A 22,336-nucleotide genomic window follows, 5' to 3' on the forward strand; every position below is an offset into this window, starting at 1 on the left:
ATTGCATAAAGTACTTCTAGACTACCAGAGGATCAAAATTTAACACACACATTGCACTAGACACCCAGATTATTACAAAAGAGTGGACAATCATACATTTCTCCTCAAAGTGGGGGACTGATTGAAGTACATTTTCAGGCTACCCAGAGATTTGAACTTTGGCACATTCATTGTTCAAGATATGATAGAAAAAACTGAACACAGAACTTTTTTGCACCTCATAGTAAATACACAGGGCACAAAGTTTACTTCATGATAGAAGGCAGCATTTCAAAACAAGTTGTATATGGAAAAGAATGTTAGAAAGTGATGGTTCCACTGCCAGTTTAGATTTGGGGAGGGAGTTCTTCTGATAGCAATCAAGAGCAATAACCTATGGTTGGAGAATGCAAGCTTCATTTACTAGCCTTTTATATGACTGTATAGGCACCTCACATTAAACCCCGATAAAACTATCCTGTGTGTTGTACCTCTGCCTTTCCTACTCTTGTTTCATTCTTCAAAACATATTGACAAGACAGAAACCTTATGACAGGCAGGAAGTAGTTTTTCTGACTATGCATTGTTGCTTTAATGCTTTACATTTTGTCGAATTTTTTAAATTACAAGGAATCTGAAACAGAGATTGTTTGCTTCTACAACGTTCATTTCATGAATAGCCCTATGTCCACTTCAGCCTTTCAGCATGGAATAAATGTTATAAAGGGACCTAGAAGGGTGACAGGTTCAATCCCTAGCAACTCCAGTTGAAAGTATTGGGTAGCCAGTGATGTGCAAGGCTTCTGCTTGAGAGACTGGAGAGTCATTGTTAGTCAGAGCATAACACTGGGTTTAGAGGGACAAAAAGGTCTGACATGGTATAAAGCAGCTTCTTAAGTTGTCATCTACAGGCCATTAGCAATGGACTGAAATAATGATCTGTACTAGTTGCGCCAGACACAAATGCAAGAGGAAGTAAAATATGGCACAGCATTAAACAGGATGTTTTCTTTTCTTAAGATGCTTTCTAATCTATTATTATTCTAATGGTAAGCATTCTAATCATCTATTTTTATTTTTAAAATAATCCTGATCTAGCACCAGCAACATATGTCTTTCATGTATGCTATTTGCAGTGAAGTATTTCCTTTCTCCCAGATAAATCCTCTAGAAATAGAAAGAGCTGATTAAACTTAACTGGCAATGATTTATTTTGGAACATTAAACCCGATTCCAATTTACAAAACAAAAAAGGAAAAGGAAGATGAAATATGTTAGTCATTGCTTGATGTGCATAAGGTATTAAATATTAGCTGATTTCAGTTATTCTAGTAATTCATCAAAAGCCTTGAGCACAACAGAAACATGTTTTTAATTTGAGAACAATAATACTTTTTAGTTGTAAAAACCACATTATGAGCCACAACAAGACGGGCTGTAGTTGCACTTGATTTACTGTGGGAGTATATCCTATGGAGCAATTCTGAATAATGATGATAGCTATTCACCTAGCTGGTATGTAACTGTGCAACAGTCATCATTTCATCCCACAACACCCCCATACTCCCACCTCCACAGTTTAATCACAATGCACTCTGATTGCTCTACTGTTTTGTACTAGCTTGAGTCAGAGTTGTTTCAGTGAAATGTACTACTCAGCTTTCCAGAAACAAAATTACATTTAACTATAATGTTCCCAAAGCTAGGCTATTATTTACTAAGCAAATATATGTGATCACAGATTCAATCACATGACAGACACTGGTAAACAGTTGGATTAGTGTCCACCAGAAATGGGTAATATAAAGAACATTCCTCAAATCTCTGTAATCTTTAGCTTCTTTGTTACTTTCCTTATCTCAGTTTAAAGTTGCTATCTTCACATAAGTACAGATTCAGTGTAAACTAAGAGGACACAAGTGTTTCTTAGAATTCTATCAGTTGCCTTTGCACATTGCTAAATACACAGTCAAAATTTAAGAACGGAAGGGTGCTTCTTTGCCATACAAATGACTCGACTTTTACAAAACAAGGAAACAATCTGTTCAGCAGTATTAATACCAGAAGGATGCTAGAGAACGAATCAGTAATTTCAGCACTGAAGACAACCCTAGCACCTCCCAAGGTGATGCCTCTTGTACTGCATTTCATAGCTATATTTCTTATTTTTTTATAACAATACAATTCAAGATGAAATAATCAGGGGAGGATTCATACAGAGCTGTCCTCAAGAAATCAGTTTAACGCAGCGAACATGGGCGTAAAAAATAGGGAATTGGGGCTTAGATGTGTACATCTTGTATAGATTTCCTGTAAGCTCACAGGCTTCTGTCAGGCGGTTTAAAAAGAAATGTCATATTTTAATTCACAGACAATTCACAGACTTACATACTAATCTGTATCTAGGGTGTCCCCATATTCTTCCAGGGAAGGGTGGACCTGTTTCACTTCCAAAGAGATAAGCATTCAATCACCTGACTTCACAACTAGAGAGAACATGTAAGATCTGCAAAATGTTACCGTGTATGCTCAATTGCTTAGAAGAGTGCAACTGCTCATGGAACAGGAACCTTGTAGTGCTGTTCAAGCTTTCCAGGGGAGATGGGGGGTTTGGGTGTGAGAAAGGGTCCACCCTGCCTTCCCCTATTTTGCTATATAGTACTAGAGGACTGCAACCCCCAAACCTGAGTACTAGTATAGAGTATAGAAGGGGTGGAGGTCACACAGTTTTGGACAATGGAAAGGAATCCGTCCAACTCTATTGTCCCTCTCCTTCTAGAATACTTGCTATGAACTGTCAGGGACTCGAGCATGTCAATATCCTCTTCTTCTGCCCTCCATTTTCCTACCCTCACACAACTGACACAAACATGCCATGTCTCAAAATGCTCTCAGCTGGTGATTTGATTGATAGACTTGCAAAGTAAGCCTGACTCATAGTGTCTTTAAATCCTTTTACCTCACCCTCTCTGTAGGCTCAATTGCATCAATAATGTGTAACTTCACAGGTTGATACGAACCACCCAAAAGCAAAACATCAAACAGTTCTGAGCTGTGCGTGTTTTTAATGCCATTTTCTTTTAATTCACAAATGTTATGTACTTTTGTGTACCTATGGCATCTCCTGAAAATGTAGAAGTAACTCTCTTGTTTTTGGGTGCTCCCTTGTTGCTATCACACTGATAGGCACTTAATCACCTGAGTTCTTTATTAGACGGAATAATGATAGGATCTTTCAGGTATTGATTAGAGGACTAAGATTTAAGTTATACTAGTGTTTTCAAGATACTATTTACTGAATTGGAGCAGGAGCTTTATTTACGAAATAAAGCATAGGATAGCTGGTTTTTTCTGCTGATGCCATGACAACTGTAGCCTCCTGCAATACATAGTTACTAGGGGTGTGCACCAGCCATAAAATCTGCCTTGTTATCTTTAGTGTTGAGAAGCAACCCAATCTGTTTCAGATCTGCTGTGTCTTTACGATTCAGCCTGTTGAATCTGAAGCTCTCCCTTCACTCCATTGACTATAACAGGCAATCTAAAAATGGCTGTAACTTTTTTCCCCTTTTCATAGAAGCTGATGGAATTTTCAAGTAAAGAAGCCCCTCCAGGGTAGCTTAAGTCTGACAAATTGCAGGCAGATCTATCCAGGGTTTCGTGCAGGGAATGTTACATTTTTGTTTTTTAAAACAAAAAAGTCTTAACTTTTTTTATTTAAATGCCAGAACTTGATGCAATGTGCAGGCATGGTTGCCGCTTCTAAGGGAACGAAGCCTTTCAGAACAGGTGCAGTGGTTCTCCTGCAAGAGCAGACTTTACCATTTTGGGGTGGGTAGACTAGAAATCACTTAACCGCACCCCCTAGTGTTTTGTGGGCGATTATTTTGAAAATTGGTGACATGAGACAGGTGCTGGCAATAATAGGCTGACAATGAGCAACACAATTGGAAGCTTACTTAAGAAGCAAGCAGGCTTTCTGACAGGGAAAAAGTACCAGACCTAGAGAGGGGAAAAACTTTAATAAATATAATACTAGCAAGAAAGAATTCAATGTGATGAGACCACAAGTATGCTAAAACTGAAGAGAGGAGCATGAGATTTAGAAGGAATAAACTAAAACTGGGAGAAAAAACAATTGGAAATGAATAAAAAGCAACTAGAATAAACAAATGGACTGAAAATGAATAATTAAAGTAAGTGGTGTTTGTTGGAAAAGAGAAAGAGAACAGACTAAAAAGAAACTAATCACACAAAAAGCCCTACAACTAAACTGAGAAAGAGGAAGAGCGGAATGACCCTATATCGAGCTTTTGTAAACGTTTGTGAACTAAGAACCAAACTGACACAAACCAGGAGATGGCGGAATAAAAACAACAAAATGGAAAAAACTGAAACACTGGTTTTTGTTTGTTAGGAAACAGAAGGTGAATGGGATGCCAACAGTCCACCACTTTTCTAAATGCTCTAGTTTCCCAGGCAGAACTCAGAGAAGAATAACCATGTGAAAAACAAATACATACTTCAACATCTGTCCCCTACATCACTGTGAATAGAGTGCCCTGTGATTAAAACCTAGATCTGTCCATAAAAATAAAACATCTCCACTCCCCACACCTCCCCACTTGAATTCAGGGCAATTCCCTAGACACCTTTTCTTTTTTTTTTCCAAAAAAGTGCAATAGTCACTTTATTTTAAATGGTAAAATGCAGTGTTTTGGGGGCACCTGAGTACACAGACTGACATGGAACTTTAGGGAATCCTTGATCTGACTCAAGGCACCTTGAATGATCTGACTCAGGCATGTGAGAACCTCATCCTGCAATCACCTCTATTTACCTCATAATTCAGGCTGCACACAGAGTCAGTGTACATCTGTGATACTTGTAAGCAACTTCCACCAAATTCAATGGGACTCACACCCAAGTGGGCATAAGATGCAACATTACTGGTATGGACATTACATCCAGAAGCAGTCAGCATGGTGGGGCACTGCCTCTCTCCCGAGAATAGCACTTACTGCCACTTACCTGGACAGTGCAGCGGCGAGGTCAGGATTGCACCAATGCAGCCAATCTAATGGTCTTGACAATGCTTCTGTGTAACTTTGATCTCGTGACTGCCCTGCCTCATCTCGGCACTGGAGCTCCTCACTAGCAGCACTTTTCTCTCCCTACATGCCATCTGATACACTGCCCCAGTCATAAAAATGGGGAGTGGCATAGGATTGCACTGTACATTTCATAAAGATATCAATTAATACACATAATTCTATGTGCTAATAAATGTATTATATATTTCTTATCAAAAACATATGTTTCATGTTCTTAAACCAGTAAAGTTTAGGTTTAATAAAGATGTACTGTATATATTTTATTTTTACCCAACAATATTTCAATATGAGGGAAGAGAGATGACATGTCTTTTTTTCCATATTTTTTCAAAATGTTACATTTTTAGTTCCTACCAGGTGAGGCTCTATTCCTCGCCTTCAGGGGCATACAGTTTCAGCTTTCCAGTCCCCAAGGGTATTAAGAAACTATTTCATCTAAGTAAAGGCTTTAACAACCAGACAGTTTATAGCACTGTAGCACTAATTGTGTAAAAGACAGTTGAGAGACTGATACACTATTTCAGCAGAAGAGAACTATAGGCAGTGAACTGCTGTATCGGCCAATTTTAGAGTCACTTTCTCTGTTTCATGCAGTTGTAATTGGGATTTTCGTTCAAACCCTGTCATGGGAACTTGCAAGACAGTTATACAACCAGCCTGAGAAATGAGGTCTTAACACCTCACAGCCTGTCTTTCAGGAAACAAGGAAATAAACCAAGATAACATTTGATGATTTTGCTTTGTGCAATTGTTTCATGGCTGTTCCCAAGAGTCACAGTTATTTTGTGTAGGCTCCAGTAGTGTAGTGGCAAATCTAGAAATGCAGGGTCCCTTCATAATAGTCATACAACACCACCTCATAGCCACATCTCCTTCTAGGATAATGCAACCTTCTAAGATTATTATGTTTATTGAATTTATAATCTCCCAAAGAAGCCCAGGGTGGCAATACTATAAAATTGTATTTTATTCAATAGCAATAAGCTTTCAGTCTCTGTGATTGATAAGTGAGTTGTTTGGACTTCAGGAATCCCTGGGGTCCTAAAGAGCTGCTGTTTCTCTCCCCCCCCCCACTTAGCTAGTGGCTTCTGTCTCCTTATAGTCTCCATTTGAGATCAGATACTCCTTATAAGTTATTTTCTGCAGATTCTACTACACAATATATGGGTGAATAATACATGTCTACTCAGTGAAACAAGTAACGTTGTGTTTAATGGGACTTACTCTCAGGTAGGGGAGCCTAGGATTTTTTGTGAGAAAGTGGCAGAAGAGAAAGGGCCCTTTGTACACATGAACCTGGGAGTAAGCACACTTGAATACAATTGGGACTTATGCATGCATCTAAACACACAATAATCATGCCAGACTGGTTGAAGCCTAGAGATGTAGGATAAAGGGGAAAAATCCCTTCCTTTATAAAGATGCATCATTTTGGTTAAAGGAAACACAGTTTGCTGTCTATGATACTTAGCACTAAGGCTACAATCCAATACGTGTCTACTCAGAAGTAAACTCCATTGGGTTCAATGGGACTTACTCCCAGGTAAGTATGTATTGGATTGCAGCCTAAGTCCCCCTTTGCAACCATTTTACACCTCCTTATATATCTTCACAACAAGCCTATGAGGTAGGCTGGGCCCAAGGGCATCAGGTAAGCTTCATAGCTGAGTGGGGATTTCAAATCCTTTTTGCCCAAAAATGAAACAGAAAAATGCTGTCGTTATTATGTATTAATAAATATCCACAAAATTTAATCAGTGACTGATTTTTCACTATTTCAATCTTGAATTTATTCCAGATGAGCATCTAAACGGAATTTCTGTAGATCTTAAAATCACTTTCAACCCCTTACATCTGAAATACAATGCCTGATTGTGCACTGAATGTAGCATTACCAGCCTAAGATCAGCAGGTGAAAGACCTACAGTAACATAACTCCACTTCTCCCCAACAGAATCATCCAGACTCACACCCAGCTATATGGATCTGCACACATACAGTACACATACACACACACACCTCCCCCAACTTATTTTTTTCTCTGTTTCCCTCCCTAACTCCTGGCTTTGGGCTGGAACAAAACCATACATCTCCTCTCCTTTTGGCTTAAAAAAAAAATAAGAGAGAGAGTTAGCAACATGCTTTCTATCTCTCTGCTCCAAAAAAGTAAGGTACCAATCTGAGGTTTCTAGTTACTGCTTTAGAGTGGAGCTCCCTCTCCCGCATGCAAAACATGTATCTGTATCAGTCACATGTATTACATTTGTGTTGTCAGAGTTTTCTGATGATCTTCCTACAGTTGTTACTGAGTTACACACTTACCTGGGAGTAAGCCCCACTGAACGCAGTGGGACTTACTTCTGAGTAAGCATGCACAGAAATGGACAGTAAGGCTGCCATCGAAGACACATTTACTTAGGAGTAAGTCCCCATTGAACAAAATCTCTCTCACACACACACTACTTGAACAACCCCCCACCTTTCAGAAAACTTCTCCCTGAGGCAAAGGAAAGGAAGCACTCGCTGGCAGACAACAGTATCTTCAGCATGCAGGGCCCCATCCACTGTTCCATACTTACCTTCACAACTTTTTTTTAAAAGGAAGCCCCAATCACTCCCCCAAAGCTTGCTGCTGGCTGGCAGCCTGAGCTTGCAGTGATCATAAGAAAGTAAGTACCTAAGCTTGGCTGTCCACCCTCCTCTCTATGTAAACTTCTATCTCTCAGGTCCTCCTGACTCTCTTTTCCCCATAACAACAAACAAACAGTTGGGGCCAATCAGTGTGCAAAGAGGATCCATGCTTATTGGCTGTAATGAGTGCTCACCTCACTTGGGAATTGCACAACTTGATTGGCTGTAGAGACAGAGGGACAGGACTGCCTCCCAAGGCCTCCCATTGCAAAAACACACTGGTAGGCTCTAATATAATTCTCATATAGTTGTAGCTAGATTGTGTCCTGTCTAGCACCATACAATTACATTGCTATCATTTTATTGGCTGTCTAAGAAATAGCATTACTACGTAGCCTTCATGCAAACTTCTGGGGTACATTTCAACCTCAGGTGAATTTTTCATTGTGTAACTTATACATAAGCAGGCCTACAGGGATGTCCTTTTAGGACATTGTCACCAATTGTAACTTATATAATGTCCCCAAATTTCAGCCAGTTATCACTTACCATTTTTCTTCTGGAAACAGAAAGTCACTGGGGTCCAAATATACTCCAGCAAGAAGTCCCAGGGACAATTTTCTGCCACAGGTGCACTTTTATTGTGTAATTTACACATGAACAGACCTACAGGGATGTCCTTCTAGGACATTGGCACAGGCTGTCACCCATACAACATCCCCAAATTTCAGACGGTTACCATTTTCCTCCTGGAAACCTAAAACCCACTGGGGTCCAAATATACCCCAGCAAAAAGCCCTGGGAGCAAATTGTGTTGTTTATTCAATATGCATGGGGAAGGGGCCAGCTCAGAAAAATTCTGTCTCTTCCGAGCAAGTGTTTTTGGGGCCAAGGTGCTTTGGTATTGTCGTCATCATCATCATCATCATCATCATTTATTAAATTGCAGGGCCATAGGTCAACACAAACTTATACAACAAACTTACTAGATTAAAATTTATAATTGAGTAAACTCTATAAAAAAAATTTAAAACATCATAGGACGGCTAATATTTATGCAAGTTATAGAACTTCTGATTTTAAAATTCCAAAAGGGATTTAGAGTTGAATTTAAAGAAAATACATACAAAAGAGGAATTTGAAGCATCATGCTTATGTAACAACTATTGTTGAGATTCTGAAATAAACCTAGCTCGTAGTTTTGAAGCTGCTAACACAAACAGAGATACCTTATGTGTCACATCCTGATTTGAATCGGACAATAAAAAAATTACTTTCCCTGCTTCTGAAAGAGATTCAGAATCATCTAAAAGCTTCTTAAGGCACTTAGTTCTGGGGTCCTGATAAATTGTGCAATAGAGCAATATGTGTGGGATATCCTCCTCCTTATTATATCTGCAAGGACATCTTCTCTGATCTTTTGGTATACCGAGAATTTGTCTCTCTCTATCTGCATTAGGGAGGGAGAAAAAGCGTAGTGCAGTAAACGCATGTCTGAGACTTTTGGGGAAAGATAATGACCGGGCTTAAACTTCCCGTACCATGGAGCCACTCTAGAATTAGTTAGTGTTAAATGATCTAAATACTCAGTATGGCGGAAAACAATCTCGCGTAATTTTTGGTTAGGTGGTGTTGATATAAATACCTGAGGAGTTATATGATAACTAGATAATAATTCATCTAGTTTAGAGCCCCAAAGATTGAAGGAAAAAGGGTGGTTTAGGCACAAATTTAGTAATTCCTTGCCCGGCGACGTTCCAGCTAGTCTCATGAATTTCATAAGAGCGAGATGGATATGTGCTCCCAAGGGGGGAAGACTGGTCTCAGCGTGTAAAATAGCTGCTGATGTTCCTGGAGGGAGGAATAAAAGATGCCTGAGAAAATTAGTCTGAATAGACTCTAAGGACTGAACAATTTCTTTGTCCCAACCCCATAATAATGCACCATATTGAACCTGAGAGATTACTTTAGATTGGAAGATTTTTAGAGCCGGGAGAATTAAGTTACCTCCAACAGAACGATAGAACTTCAAGATTGCTCCTGCTGTTTTGGTGGCTATTAGTTTTGTATGTTGCAGGTGTCTTTTCCAAGAAAGAGTATCCGAGAAATATATTCCCAGTTATTTATACGTCCGACATTGTTCCAACTGATGGTCTGCCATTGACCAACAGTGTCCTACAAATCTCTTGCCAAAAACTAGAACTTTCATTTTTTTATAATTAATTTCTAGCCTTTCCTTAGTACAGAGGGCCTGTAAGTTTCTCATTAATTTCCTTAAGCCGATTGGAACTAATGACAGGAGGACCATATCGTCCGCGTAAAACAACATGGACACCTTCCTGTGGCCAATCGATGGTGGAAAGTATTGTGGACCAGAAAGGTCAGATATGATGTTATTGATAAATAAGTTGAAAAGGAGGGGGGCTAAAAGACAGCCTTGTTTGACACCCCTCCCTATTGTTATCGGACTCGTCATAGCACCGGTTTGGCTTACTCTAACTTTGGTATTGTCAAGCACACTTGTTGCTGACAACACAAACAAAAATGGTCTCTGGAGGACAAAGTTATCCCATCCTTCCATTGGAAATCTCATTGAGGTACAAATATATCCCAAAGACGGAGAGTGAGATTTTTTGCCAAGTCTGCATGAACACATGTTAATATAAAACAAATAGTTGCTTTGATACAGCAAAGAACTGGCACTGTAAACCCTTGTAAAAAACAAACTTGCATGAAAAAGTCATCCTAGATGCACTGCTCTGATTCCCCAATGGTCACTTTCAAAGATAATGTAATAAACTATCTGCTTGGTGGAGGATGATCCTCATACAGAGATACGCAGCCCAGTACAACAAGAGTGGTCTACCTCTTGTTTAATTACTATGACATTTTATTTTCTAAAATTCTGACATAATTGTAGGAGTGATTCTCTCTAGGACTATGAATGTCAGTCAGCTGATCAGTCAAATATCGTCACCCGACTGATTAACTAACATAAGATGAAAACCTTTTTATTGCATCATGTGATAGTAAACACAGGAGTGAGACACCTTGCCCTGCAGGAATCTAGGCATACACACAGAGTTAAATATTTTAAAATGCTAGCTTTCTTGCCAGTGATGACAGCCGTGGTGGCTGTGAGAGGGCAGGGGACGTGGGAGGACGCAAAGAATTATTTCTCCCACCAATGCCACTACCATCGCTGCTGGGGTAAGTGCGCTGGGAGTTCTCCCTCCCTGAGGAAAGCACTGTTGGGAGCACACCTTGTCCTAACAAAGGAGCAATCAGAAGCCCACTTTTTATTTATTTATTTTATTTATTTAACGGATTTATATCCCGCCCTAGTTCCGAGATTCGGAATTCAGAGCGGCGTACAAATAAACATATTCCAATTACCATACAACATAAAACAAAACAGCTAAAAACAGATAAAATGTTAAACATTAAAAACGGCTATGTCAGTGCTATTTAGGTATTAAAAGCTTGCTGAAATAAAAATGTTTTAGTCTGGCGTCGAAAATCAATAAGAGAGGAGGAGAGCCGTATCTGGGGGCTACAATTGAAAAAGCCTTTTTCCTGGTAGTCATTTGACGGACAGTAAAAGTTGATGGAATAATGAGAGTATGCTCGTTAATCAATCTCACAGGCCGATATGGTTTATATTCTATAATTCGGTTTGACAAGTATGACGGCGCTAGTCCATGTAAGGTTTTGAAAGTTAGAACCAGAATTTTAAACTGTAGTCGGAATTCAATAGGAAGCCAATGTAGTTGAAAAAGGAGAGGCGTAGTATGAGTTCGAGGGCCAGTTCGCGTAATCATTCTGGCTGCTGCTCTTTGTACCAACTTAAGTGGCCGGAGGGATCTAACAGGGAGGCCAACATATAAGGAGTTACAATAGTCCAGCCGCGAGGTTACTAAGGCCTGGGTCACTTTTTTTAAATCAGACATATTAAGGAAAGGTCGGAGCTGTCGGACAAGTCTTAATTTAGCAAAAGCTGCTTTGGAAATAGCCGCAATCTGAGGTTTTAGGGACAGGGTTGAATCCAGAATTATGCCAAGGCTGCGAACTTGGGTCTTAAGTGGAACCCCATCCAGTGAAGGTAAATTTACAACTTCTTGGGAGGGGTTTTTTCCAATCAAAATAACTTCTGTCTTTTCAGGATTGAACTTCAGTTTGTTTCTGTTCATCCAGTTTTGGACTGCAGCGAGGCATTGATTAAGAGGGTGGATAGCCTCTTTAGTGTTCGGTGGAAAGGAACAGTAGAGCTGGGCATCGTCCGCGTACTGATGATAATGAATACTTTAAGCTCCTGATTGTTCCATTGAAGCCACATCCTTACCCGTCTCACACCTGACCTAATGTATGATGTCAGTATAGGGAAGGTAGGTGTGGCCTCCCCAAAACAGCCTGGGGGGGCAAATGGGGAGGCCTAAAGGCTGCCATTTGTCCACAGGCTGGAGGTTCCCCACCCTCTGCTTTAATGTCATCAGCCTAGTCCTGTGGAATGTTCTGCCAACAGACATTCAGCAGTCACCTTCTGTTTTGACTTTTAAATGCCTGCTGAAAACCTTTCTGTGTCTTATGCAGGAACTGAAAAAATATCTTTCTGCAATAGTTAGTTAATGATTCTCTGATTTTAATTTTTTACATTGTTTTATTGTGTGTGTATATATATATATATATATATATATATATTACATAAACTGCTTTGATTTTTAATAAATAGTGGTATGCAAATAGTTTTTACAAATAAATTAAATGTGACCAATTAACTGGACAAGATGGGTTTTTTTGTCAAATAGAAAAGCAAGTATTTCCAGAACTCAGCAATTAATGCTAGCATATCATTTGTTCAGAATTGCATACAAACTTTATGTTGCAGTTCTGTTGGCTTTTAAATTACAGGGTATTTTGTTATTTATATATATATATATATATTTCTCTATTAAGTTAATTGGGTCACAGGTTATTGTCTCCTATACAATTTTGGCACAATATGGGGTTATCACTGATTACAGATATAATTCTCAAGCAGCATTAACATTCTTGTTAGGAGTATTAAGTAAAATAATTGGATAATAAATAGTGTGCCTTTATATTCTGCAAATTAACCTTTTGGAATGGATGCAAAGAACCATGACTGGATGTACAATATCCACTAGTGCTGATCTGTACACACTTGTGCAAGTAATGTACAATGGGACATGCAAGAGTTCATGCAGCGTTCTATAGCACTTCTCATGTTTCAAATTGTGTAAGGAAAACTTGTTTGAATTTGGTTTCATAAGGTGTAACAGAGCCCAGAGCAGCATCTTTGAATCAAACCCATTGATTCTAATAATAGGCGCTAATATGGGGTCCTTTATAAACTAAATATATTGTTATAGGTTTGGGGGATTGGGATGGATGATTTCTGTGAGTCCCCTTCCAGTCTATAATCCTGTGCCTGTTTGTGTTGCCAAGGTTTACTGAACTGGTTGAACCAGTTTCTTTCATAAGCTGATGGGGCTGGCCAGGTCTGTCAAGTGACCCCATTAATGTATATAAGGATTTGGCTAGGAGAGCAATGTGTTGCCATAATAATGAGGACATCTGTCCCTCATCTGGCTGGGGCAGGAGGTAGATTTTGAGTTAGTCTGAGGTGAAGCTGGAAGCTAGAGAGAACACAAAGAGGCTTGACTGCTCTGTGTGCTGAACTCCAAGCCATGGCTTTGGGGAATCCCCTACAAACCTAATGATACAAGGAACCCTCTGGTGTGGACTGGGAGGATCTAGTACATTGTATCCTCTGATCTGTGAGATCACTATTCAGTTTTAGTAAATTCTGTAGGCATTATCTTCTCCCTTTGAACATGCAACTCTCCAAGCCTTAGAACTAGAGTATGTTGCTAATTTAAGACAGAGCCTACAATGAACAGAGACTTTTGAATACAAATCCAAGAGCATTTATCCCAGTACTATGTACCTTGGGGCAGGAGTTCCCAAACTGTGGTCAAAGGACCACCAGTGGTCCTCAAGCTTCATTCAGCTAGCCCATGGCATATCCACATTAAATATTCTTATTGATCTTGAATTGAATTTTTATTGCTTCTTTTATTTCTTATATTGTATTTCAGTTTAAATTTTTATCATAATTATATATAACATACATCTTTTATCTTAGCATGCACATTTCTAAACATTTTTTATCCTAAAACATGTTTTTAAAAATATGTCGTTTGGTACATTCTGTGGGTTGAGGACTGTATTGTAAAATTCAGAGAACTGTAAAATCCAGTGGATAATGTTAGCTTGTGAGGTACAAATAAGATCAGTTTGCTTAAAAAATCCAACAAAATTCTCCGCCATCCCTACAACTTCCAAACAGGTAGCTATATCAGTGTGCTACAGCAAGCACAACAAAGAGTCTTGTGGCACCTTAAAGACTATCAGACTTAGGCCCCATCTACACTATACATTTAAAGTTGTAACATACCATTTTACTACAGTCATCCCCCCCCCCAAGAATCCTGGGAAATGTAATTTGTTACCAGTGCTGAGAATTGTGAGGAGGCCCCTCTGTATCTTTTCCTTCAAGACCTACCTCAAATCCCATACACTTAATTTATATTCTTTGTGGTTTGCTGGCCTTGTTTAATGAGAGTTTTAATGGTGATTCTACAGTTTTTGGGTGTGGCCAGAGGTTTTTAATTGTTTTAATTTCTGCATGATTACTTTTGGTCTGTGATTTTATGTAACTGTATCTATTTTTATTTTTTCTGTTTTGTAAATCACCTTTTGTCCATAAGATGTAAGACGATACATAACGTGATGATGGTGAATGATGATGACAATAATAATAATAATAATAATAATAATAATAATGCAGTCTATACACTTTTATCATATATATAATTTTATTATTTACAAGCCACCTTGGCATGTAAGTGACATAAATAAATAATATATTTTATGTTATCACTTGTCCCATCATGAAAGAATACTAGTGTTGTACACTAAAGTTAAACACTAGGACCTTTCAGCCAGCATAATAGAAAATGTTATTAGAAAGTGTGTGACAATCTTATTCACCTAAAAGACAGATTGTCCTCTATATAAAACTAGTCCTGGCTTTTGAAGATATTCAGAGATTACAAAAGCTGCAGCTCCTCTTCAGATGGAGGTGATAATGATAGTATCTCTGAGGGTTAGAAACAAGCATGAAAAAATAATGGGATGTTATTGCTTCCCCCCCCCCCGGAATTCTTTCATTCACAGTTTCCATTTTCTAAAACACTGGGCACTGGGGGCTTTTTTGTACTTTTATAGCTTTCTAATTATTGTTATTACCTATAAACATCATTCTAACTAGAGATGTAAAATTTCTGGAAATCGTGAAGCTACTGAAAGAAAATGGATTCCCCCTACCCATTTTTTTAAAACAAGAAACTGAAATATATAGACTTGTATCCAATTGTGTCCCTCCAATAACGGAAGGCTTTTTGGTCTAGTAGAGGCTTTCATGCACTGGAAGGCTGTTTTAAAGGGTCCTCCGCTCCTCTGAAGCAGATTTGGAGGGGCACGGGGTCTGCAGAGAGAAGGGGAAATCAGGGAAATCAGTGAAATCAACCCCTCTTCTATTCACAGAAGCCGCAACTAGATCAACGAGCCTTCTGGCAGCAAAGGTACAGAGTTGGATACAACCCACACACTTCTTGTTTATTTTCTTATCAAAACTAAACTGACATTACTTCTTTAAAAACACAACATGTATTATACAGCCACAAGAGTGGTTGTATACTATAGCCAGCATGGATTTTTCTCATTCTGCAATGTTAAACTGAAAATACCATAACCTTGTTCCAAAACAAAATCTTATAAAACTTACAGTCCTGAACTCAGAAGCACTTGCTTAACAACCCTCTAAGTTTTCATGGTGATACACAAAACACTCAGAGTATTGAGAGTTCAAACTGTAAAACAAGAGAAAAAAATCCAGACCCCACTGGACTTTTTTCTGTCAGTGGCCCCATAATTTCTTGAAATTAATTAAAACTCAGCCATGTTCATAGAGAACCTGTAAGCCTATTCCTGACCTTGCCCCATACTCTGACCTTCATCTTCTGCAGTTTAAAAGTTAACAAAATGACTGGCTGATTTTTAATTAATTTGAGAAATTTAATATTGAAGTCTATTATAGCGCCGGGCAAGCTCAGAAAGAACCAACTGTAAGTGTACTAGAAGCCATTCTCACAGCTGTTTGGCTTGTCTAATCAGAGGGCCACACCCACGCCAGACCTTTATTTCTTGAGACAGTCATCGCTTCCCCCAAAGAATCCTGGAAAATGTAGTTTGTGAAGGGTGCTGAGAAGAGACTCCTATTCCCAAGAGAGCTCCAGTGGCCAGAGTGGTTTAACAGTCAGCCACTCTCATTGAAATTCTGTGAGGGGAACAGGGCGTCTCTTAGCAACTCTCAGCACCCTTCACTAACTACACTTTCCAGGATTCTTTGGGGGAAGCTATGACTGTCTAAAGTGAAATAAATGTCTGGTGTGGATGAGGTCAGGGACAGCTTTGGTTTAAATTTGGGTGGGAGACTTCATGTTGCTGCTGTAGAATAAAAAAGTGGGGGAAACCCTGAAAAACAATGATACTGTTCACAATGTTTTCCTTTAGGAAAGGAAAGGGGCTTTCCCTCTGTCCATTCACCATATGCTCAGAGGCACATATTACCAAATTGTTCCAAGCTACACAGGAAATGGATTGGACTGTGAAAGACCAACCCAAATTGTGTTTGCATTTTGACAATTTATTTATTTATTTGTTTGTTACATTTATACCTCGCCTTTCTTTTCATCATAGAAACCCAAGACGGCTTACATATGGTTCCCAGGTGGTCTCCCATCCAGGCACTGACCACACCTGACCCTGCTTAGCTTCAGCAGGGTGCTGGCCTTAAGTGCCTTCAAACCATAGCCTGGGACCAAATTTGTAGGGCAGTACAATATCTCAGAGAGGAGGTCAGGTCTCCTGCTCCCCTGGTGCATTCACTATAGCTGCCCAATTTCCCTGCTTTCTAAAGTTGGATAGAAATATCTGTAGGCTATAGGTATGTTCTTAAACCGCTAAACCTTTTTTGCCTATAAGTGAATTAAGTCTGATTTGGCACATAAAACTGTAAGAACTTAAGAAGAGCCACGCTGGATCAGGCTAAAGGCCTGTCTAGTCTAGCATCCTGTTCCCACAGTGGCCCACCCAGATGCCTATGAGACGGCTGGATGCAGAACCTGAATGCAACCTCCCCAGTTGTGATTGCTTGGTATCTTGCAGGGTGACCAGGACTCGCTCAATGGAACTCGGAAGGAACTGGTAGGTTGGTTGCTGTACTCAGGGCCTAGTGTTCAGGTGGCAACAGGCCTTTTAGCCTCAGAAAAACAGCCCCCACATCTTGAGACCAAAAAAGGGAAACACAACTTTTAATACCATTAAGAATTTAGGTGCCTTGTTATTGCAACATGCTTTCAGCTGGTGTAGCACAGTGGGGAGGAGAGACTGGCTGGGAGTCCAGATTCTGTGAGTTCAAATCCCGGCTTGTGTCTCCTAGTTGTCAAGGGCCAGCTAAAGATCACCCCCAGAGTGAGTGACTCAAGGGTTACGTGTCCTGCCACCTGTGCATCCGTGGGCAAGCTGCATAGTCCCAAGGAGCCCAGTTGCAGACAACGAAGGGACTGGCTGGTGCAGCTGTGGTGCAGGCCCTAGCCAGCTGGGGAGGACTAGCCTCAGAGGGAGGCAATGGTAAACCCCCTCTGAATACCGCTTACCATGAAATCCCTATTCATAGGGTCACCATAAGTCGGGATCGACTTGAAGGCAGTCCATTCCCATTTTTTTCAGCTGAAAATGTATGCTGGTTATATTTCTCAGGTGCCATAAAATGAGTTTATGTCAAGTACTGCTGAACTGCAAGCATTAACTTGATTTTTATTTGCATGCATTTTGTGAGAAATGTTTGCATTTGTAGTTGCTGAAAAAAGATTGTGTCATTTGGGGACATGACTTAGCAAACAGTCTTTTTTTCCCTCCAGAAGTACAAATTCCACCCAACCTATTCTATTCAAAAATGTTGTTTTATAGCTTCTGAATGATATCAGACAGAAAACAGCAGATACAAATGGTTTAAGGAGCATAAGTAGTAGTTATGCATCAAGAGCAAAAATAACTGACTTGAATTATAATCCATCCATTTTCTATTACAGCTTGGACCGTGGTCCCACTAGGCTGGTAGCCACCATGCCATGGTTCTGCTGCTATAATAGGATTGTATGCATTGCCAGCAGAAAAGTCAAATGCAAAACAACAGTAGAAACAAGGGTAGCAATATTTACTGCCACTCCTTCAGCAACCAGCAACCACAGCACAGACATCCCTTAACTGGAGGCATTCAAGAGGCAGCTGGACAGCCATCTGTCAGGAATGCTTTAATTTGGATTCCTGCACTGAGCAGGGGGTTGGTCTTGATGGCCTTATAGGCCCCTTCCAACTCTACTATTCTATGATTCTATGAATTATGATGTTGTTAGCTGACAATGCTCCTATATTATTCCAAACCACCAATAAACACAGAGCAGGAACAAAATGCTTCCATGATACCACTCTACCCAGTATGGACTTTATCCAGGCACAATCTCCCAAAGCAAGCCCATGCCTTCCTATGCACAACGTCCCTGGTGCAAGTGAAGAGGAGGGCAGCAATACCACCTGTAGCCATAAGCTCCAGAAAGGACTGTGGATCTTCTGTGAGCCCACAAAGCAGCAGTCTATTAACAGCCATGCATTTGCCAGGCAAGCAGCCAGTGCCAGAGACAAAAAGGAGGACTGTCTTCCCAATTGCAAGAGGTGAGGAGCCTCATAGCCATGGATGAGGAGCCTGCATTAAAGACCGCTGGGCACCCCCAGAGGAAGAACTGAAGTCATCAGATCATCTAAGGCCAGAGTAGGGGAAGGTATAAAGGGCTTGCAGGAACAGCTTTGGTGGATAGGCATGGTAGTATGGATTACAGATAAATGAGTAAAAGGAAGATCATTCGAGGGTTGAACTGGAACAGGTGGACTATACTGTAAATGAAATGTACGTGCTATGTATAGAAAGCTAAATTATCCTCTTACAGAAATGAATCTAATTATTTGTTGTAAACTGCCATGGGAGGGTTTTGGCCAGAAAGGAGACATACAAGTGTTTTAAATAAACAAACATATATATGGACATGCTCTCTATAACTGTGCAAGTTGAACATGCATTTGGAAAGGAAGAAAGTGACAGACATAAAAAAAATGGAAGTTCCAACAGCAAACTCCCAGTATGCAATTCCGTACCAGCTGAACCAATCCAATCCCCTCCTTGTTCTGGTAAGCAGCAACAACTCACCTGCTGGGAGGTCAGGCAAGTCCCTCTGCCCCACCACACCATCCACAACTGCAAGCTGCTGCTTAATCAGATAGATCCGGCCAACACTGAGGAAAATGCTCTTTAGCTAGGTGAATTGCCTGGAGGCAATTGCCAGACAAAGTATTGGCTCCTCTGAAGACACAGTGGGGGCAGTTAGGGATGGAGAAAGAAGAATCCTTATACATTCCTTGTAGCAAAAAGAAGCAATTTTCAAAAATATTGACAAAGATTAAATATTGTAATTTGTTCAGGGACACAAATTAGCACAACAGGAAACTGAGGTAACCGTGAACTTAATCTGATTAAAGCAAAGCTAAACAAACAGAACAACAGTGACAACAAAAACATGCACAAACTTGATTGGCTGAAAGTAAATGTTCTTTCACACTGCTGCCTAACATATGCAGACATACATAACATTCAAGGAAAACAACAGGGGGACCATGTTTGGTCTTTGTTTGGTCTGGCGAAACAAAGGTATCTGGGAAGGGAGGAACAGGGCAGGGTAGGGAAAGAAATAAGATTTAAGATTTGCTCTGATTTTAGTAGAAATCAGTACTTCTTTCCCAAGCAAGTCATAATTAGATTTTAAAAAGAAAAGCCTTAAATTCTATTCACATATCCAGTCTGGCAGGTGTTTGAGATTTATAAGCAGTTTTCACAATTCCCATTTGGCCAAATTAAAAGCAGCAGGCATTAAATCCAAAGAGAGATACATAAAAAAATTGACACTGAAATATAGCAGCTTCCCAATTACGGAGAGTTATACAGCTTTAACTTTGAATATGTTAATTAAGTTTCTATGCAACTTCCCGGATCTAAACCAATGCATCTGTAGTAATGGAAAGAAAACACGCCAAATTAATTGAGGCTGCTTTTGTTAAAAACAATCTTTATAAAGAAAAACAAATGCGCTCTCAACCATTTTTCTAAGAATTGTGCTTATGTTCCCAACGCTATAATTAAAACATTCAGACTATGCTTCCTTGGGACTGATACTGGCAGCTAAGGGGAAAAAATTGGTACCAGACAAAGCATTAGAACTTACGGTTCCCATATTGTAATACAAAATGCTGCATATTTAAATCAAGCCTTTCCATTACAAAACACAAGGAAGTTAAGAAAATAAAAAACATGGTCATTGATAAAGTATTAATGAACGTAGCTATAGCCACACGATGACCAAAACGAATTATCCCGGCTGCAAAATAGGCCTGAGAAATGTCTAGCTAGCAGGAAAATGGAATGCAGTAACACCATATTTTTAAGCCAATATGATATAAATACAATGTGCTTCTCCTTGCCTTTGCATTTGTCTTTCATCTCTAAACTACTAGATGCTCCCAGGTTCATTTTGGCTGACTTAAGTGTTTTCCACACTACTTCTTTCTGAGTTCTTTTAACTTGCCACAATCCACTGTCAGTGACCTGAAGATATTGTTTTATGCTTAAAATGCAATTCAAAACACATTTACTCAGAAATAAGTCCCAGTGACCTCAGTAAGTGGGCTTAGAGTTACAGTCTTAATTTTTCATGGAACATATTTAATTGCTCTTAAAACCCGTTTAATAGGCATTTTAATAACAAAAGCGGTAAATGATATTCCCCTTTAGGCAAATATTATATGCAACATTCATATTTCATGTGCATGATTAACTTCAAAAGAGAACAACATAAAGTGGGCCAGCAATTATTACCTTAATGTAATATGACAATATTAGCTCATTATTTCTTTAAAATGAGAGGATGCTGGCCTTTTTAGAAAATATGCCCACAGGTACTTAAAAAGTTTCCCAGGGTGACTGTTCCATACTTCAGCATATATATATATATCTGATGCCTACAATGTTAAAACACTAACATGTGAAATAGGAGGATGAAAACTATAAATTATGTCCATGTTATTAAAATCTTTTCAGAAAGTTTCTTTTAATAACTGAAATGCTGATTATATTCATGCTCTTTGCTAAAAGAAGTTAATTCCTAGGCAAAACGTACTTATACTATGCCACGTCTTTAAGATAAGCATTAAATATAAAGCAGAGAAGGAAAAGAAAAGCACCTAAATAAATTTATCCCACAGCTCACCTTTAATTTTTCACAACAGCATTCACACTTGCCTTTAAACAAAGTGGCAGAAAAACCCCAAAACCCCATGCCCAACCCAGAAAATATTACATATTTAAGAAAAATGCATCCAAGAACTAACATCTGCACTCGTCCACTGCAATAAGTTTGCAAACAGTTTGGTTGATTTCCACACCACTAGTTCGTTGTGGACACTAGTTTAATTTGGCAAAGTTTAGAACACACAGCAGCCAAAAAGCCCAAACAAATCACCATCCACCCATTTAAAGAGCAAGCTCAACTATCCTAACACTACAGGTCTTAGATTAAGATCTAAAGCAAATCATCATTGTCATGTAAAAAATGTAAAGAGACACTAGCAGGTGTTCTGTTTGTATTTTCTGTTTCTGTTAATAGAAAGCACGAAAGCAACAGTTAAAGTACAGTAGAACCTCCAAGCATTTTAGGATATTGCTTTGTCTGTTTCTATGTTATGAGCTGCTTTGAGGGAACTGCATGTCAGGATTAAAATTTCCAAAAAATGTGAAACAAATCACATGAAACATTTTTGCCAATCTATCATTATAGTTAGAAAAGGTACTATCTTGATTTCATTGTCTGCAATTATTATCATCCCTTGTCAGATTTATTCAGCTTAGAGCAAAGTGAACCAAATTCTTATCTGTAGTGCACAGCAGTTTGAATCTGACAACCATAATTATGTACTAGACATAAAAGCCCAGTGTAGATATGGACTGTGTTCAGATGCAACACTAAGCCATGGGCTTAGTGCTAGGTGAACAAAACTCAAGCTCTTTCATTGTCTTCTCCCTTGCGTGTTCAGGTATACCCATAGTTAATTTGTTGTTATATGCCTTGAAGTCAATTATGACTTATGGCCACCCTATGAATCTTTTGGATATATTCATAGGGTTTTCATGGGTAAGAGGTATTCAGAGGTGGTTTACCATTGGCCTACCTCTAAGCCTACGGGCACCCGGTATTCCATGCAGTCTCCCATCCAAGTATTAACCAGGCCTGACCCTGCTTAGCTTCTGAGATCAGACGAGATCGGGAGTGTTCAGGGTAGTATGGCCATACACCCCAGAGTTAAAA

General features: G+C 39.4%; 1 protein-coding gene and 1 pseudogene across 7 annotated transcripts in view; both read right to left on the reverse strand.

Moving 5' to 3' along the window:
• CEP128 (centrosomal protein 128) overlaps positions 1-22,336 on the reverse strand; it is a 300,038-nt gene that overhangs the window by 105,158 nt on the left and 172,544 nt on the right. The gene's annotated exons all lie outside the window — the stretch shown is intronic.
• LOC133378555 (5S ribosomal RNA) lies at positions 22,205-22,323 on the reverse strand (annotated as a pseudogene).

Source organism: Rhineura floridana, chromosome 2, assembly GCF_030035675.1.
Source record: "Rhineura floridana isolate rRhiFlo1 chromosome 2, rRhiFlo1.hap2, whole genome shotgun sequence".
NCBI classification, from domain to species: Eukaryota; Metazoa; Chordata; class Lepidosauria; order Squamata; family Rhineuridae; genus Rhineura; species Rhineura floridana.